The sequence below is a fragment of the Pseudomyrmex gracilis genome, unplaced genomic scaffold (genome assembly GCF_002006095.1).
Source record: "Pseudomyrmex gracilis isolate BER0280 unplaced genomic scaffold, ASM200609v1 scaffold_304, whole genome shotgun sequence".
Classification (NCBI taxonomy): domain Eukaryota; kingdom Metazoa; phylum Arthropoda; class Insecta; order Hymenoptera; family Formicidae; genus Pseudomyrmex; species Pseudomyrmex gracilis.
This window is the reverse complement of record NW_018020888.1, coordinates 113,126-116,899: the sequence shown is the minus strand read 5'-3', so window position 1 is coordinate 116,899 and position 3,774 is coordinate 113,126. Positions and strand designations below refer to the sequence as shown.

General features: G+C 38.5%; 1 long non-coding RNA gene across 1 annotated transcript in view; it reads right to left on the bottom strand.

The window, feature by feature from the left end:
- Nucleotides 1-519, bottom strand: part of LOC109859935 — a 12,585-nt gene extending 12,066 nt beyond the window's left edge. The window contains exon 1 of the long non-coding RNA XR_002250754.1: nucleotides 407-519. This is a non-coding gene — a long non-coding RNA (uncharacterized LOC109859935). The remainder of the gene's footprint in view (nucleotides 1-406) is intronic.
- Nucleotides 520-3,774: the final 3,255 nt, after the last annotated feature.

Below are 3,774 nucleotides of genomic sequence, written 5' to 3'. Positions count from 1 at the left end.
CACACACACACACACACACACACACACACACACACACACACGCACGCACGCACGCACGCACGCACGCACGCACACACGCACGCACGCACAGTATTTCTGTTTCTTTCTTTCTTTCTCTGTTCCACTATCACGAGATCACCCTTACGCATCTCACGAATATCGCGCAAGCACACATAGATGCACATCCACATACACTTAAGCAAAGATTGCGAGATATACGTAGCTTTATAACGAGAGTTGCACGCAGAAACGTATAGTTCTCGTATTCGAGACGCGTCTATGTTTGTATACGTGACCGAATAAAACGCGTGCACGAGGTTTTACGGTATGACTGCGTGTACGAAGAGGATATGTAGACAAAGAGGGAGTTACCACGCACGGAATGACCCATTTTTTAGCATTTCACCTGTTTTGTTTTTCCACCCTTTTTTTACGCCAGAGCCCTACTTTGTTAATGGCCTCCACGTCGCACTGTAGACGCCAGACGGCTTCTCCGATGCGAGAGTAATGGCTGTCGCCATTTTTCATGCGCGCACTCGCTTCGTATCTCATTGCTACGCGTCGCCGCTGGGCGTTTGTAGACCGAAGATAGATGAAAGTATATACGCCGCGTACACAACAGAACTTTCGATTAACGATTCTCCAACGTCATTGGTCGGTTTGCATGAGGTGCGATGCACCATACATAAAACGCGAAAATTAAATTAAAAAAGCGAATTATACGAAACATATGTTAAGCGACTTTAACGGAGCAATACACAAATCGACTCGAGAATACTGCGTCAGTTTACACGCATATAGATTATCTTAATTACAACTTGGTGCTATTATCTCGATTTGCATATAAATTTCTTGACAAAAGTGTAATTAACAAGATACAAGTCACACATTTGAAAAATCTACTAACCTTTAAAAAAATATGAAAGAGAAATAGACATTATTTCATTTACATTTAAATTCTGTAACTTGTATTAGCGCTTGGCGCTTCAAACTTATTGATTCTTTCTTCTTTTTTGAAAGTTTAGCTTCTATCTGTATTTAAAGAAAATCGCGCGTGTCATGTTCTCTTTGTATTCTCTATGTTGTGTTTTTTATTTCCTTGATCGACATTATAGTAAGAGAAACAAAATATTTTTCTATATAAATTTTTAGTGCGCGCACCAAAAGTTTGAAATATAAATGCAAGTCAAAGAGACGAATAAGAAAGACAAAAGTAGAGACTAACCGAATTTTATTTTCTATCATCTTTAAAGCCTTTGTGTCAACGCGGAGATGCAAAGTCTATTAAAATTCTACTCAGAAAGCCATATAAACTGCAGTCTGTATTTCGTTAGCAACAATTAGAGAGTAAAACTCAATATTGCGGTAATACCTACGGTAATAACACGTGCAGCATATACTAGAACTTAAACAAACGCATGGCGTTTCGAATGAAATAAAGAAAAACAAAAACGACGCGGCATGATACGCGACAAATAGCTTATCCATATTTTGATTTTCATGTTTTTGTCGCTTACGTTTTCGCGTCAATGTTTACGTAAACTCTTTCGCCGGCCGTGTACGACGTCACGAAAGAAAATGACAATACTCGAACGTATCCAAAACAATGAACAGAACGTGCACGTACGGTAATACGAGGCTTCGTACAGATGCGTCGGAAGTAGATAAATATCGTGCTATGGTATATTTGACCGTTCTTGAACCATTGTTGTAAAACCAAATCTTGAATGTAACTTATTGAGAAACATACGAGTTTCTCATTCTATGAAATCCTATTATTTTTCTCGCTTTTTTTATTATTGGTTTGCCGTTTTTTGTTAATTGCGTTTGACCGATAGCTTTTTCCTGTACGATTATCAAATAAAGATATCTAATTTTAGTAGATTCTTGGTGGACCAAAGTTAAAATCATCAACTTTTCTTAAGAAAAACTACTTTTCTTAGGTACAAAAATATAAAGCTCATAAAAAAGAAAAAAATAGATAAAATGTGTTCTTTTGTAAGAACAAATGCTATAGTGTCGCTAATATTTTATTTTCTAAACATTTTTCGAAAGAATCACTGTAGTATTGCTCTTGTAATTATTTTTGCAGTAAATAGATAATCATTATGTGTATGTATCTGCTTTCGTAAACTTGTGGTCAAGGGCCGGACCAAGATTAGATACGGTCCTGTCTTGATATTCTGGAATATGGCGGGAAACGGGATCCGGGAGTTCCCTATAACGTTACTCGGCTACCCACGACGGTGCGTATTACGTATCACATAGATAGACGCGGTATATGCACGCTTGGTATGCATTGGAAACCCAGTGCAACGGGCGCATTGTTACCAAAGGGTGCGGGGCGTCCAAGAGCCGGACAGAAGCCGGGAGTGTTGGCGGTGGCGGTGGCGGTAGCAGCTGAGGTCGGTTGTAATGTATTAGAGCGAGAACAGGAAAGGTCTCGTTGGTGAGAGCGAAAGAGGAACGATCGAGGTTGGATTCAAATCAACATTTTACTACCCTGTAAAACTGCCTCATTTTGTAACATTGCTCGTTGGTACTGGCACTCTTAAACTCCACGTAAGTTCTAATTTATTACCGTGCCAGTCAAGATTTTGCTCACCGCTGTCGCGTGATCTTTAAGTCAGATCATTGGAATAGAATCTACACCAAATGATTTTTCAAAAAGCGCTCGACAATCGGCGTTGTTGCATCGTAAACAATCGTTAGAGTCGGGATTGTATGGACCATACAATGTTAAAAACAATTGATATCCTGGATATTTTATAAAAATGTTTCTCCAAATCGAGATAATCAGCTCGTTTGTTCCGCAAAACACAATGATAACAGTATCCCGTTATGTGTTCGAGAGACAGAAACAATCGATGCTTGTCGAATTATTAGAGAGAGTGCTGTTATCTGATGTACAAAAATTTGATTCTAAAAAAAATTCAAATAATTGTAAACAGATGAAGCAACTTCTAACAAAGCATGAACTTTATAATCATTAAATTTAACATTATAATTTATAGTATTATATTGCGTGTGTAATACACTATGTGTACTACGTTGTAACGATCTCTGTTATAACAGTGCATCTTCTCCTATCTGGTTTATATATATAGGGTGTCCCAGAATTGGTGTGACATCTCTCGTAGGCAGGTAGAAGGAGTAAAACTGAGTCGAAAAGTCCTGAACCATTTTTTTCTATTATTTATAATAAAGGAGTAATTATTGAGCGCTCACACACACCAGGCGCGTGGCTCACTGACGTGCGCCTGACTAAAGGTCGGCGCTGATTGGCCTGATTTACTCAACAATTACTCCTTTATTATAAATAATAGAAAAAAATGGTTCGGGACTTTTCGACTCAGTTTTACTCTTTCTACCTCTCTACGAGAGATGTCACACCAATTCTGGGATATATGTATATTTTGTTATCACTATTTATAATTTTTATGAACCTTGAGTGCCTGTTATCTCCTCATTTCGACAAACATAATTAATTCTAGGTCAATGTTGAATTCGCGTGCTGTGACAATAGGTACGGATCATTCGATACATGGCTAAGTAACAATTTGAGTAGCAATGAAATTTTAATACGATGCAATTAGGACCTGTTAAAGCTTTGAATTGAGCAAAACTCGGAATGACTATTGTATCTGACTCTGAAATTCATGAGTGAGTGAGTAAGTGAGTGAGTGAGTGAGTGAGTGAGTGAGTGAGTGAGTGAGTGAGATGAGTGAGGTGAGTGAGGTGAGTGAGGTGAGTGAGGTGAGTGAGGTGAGTGAG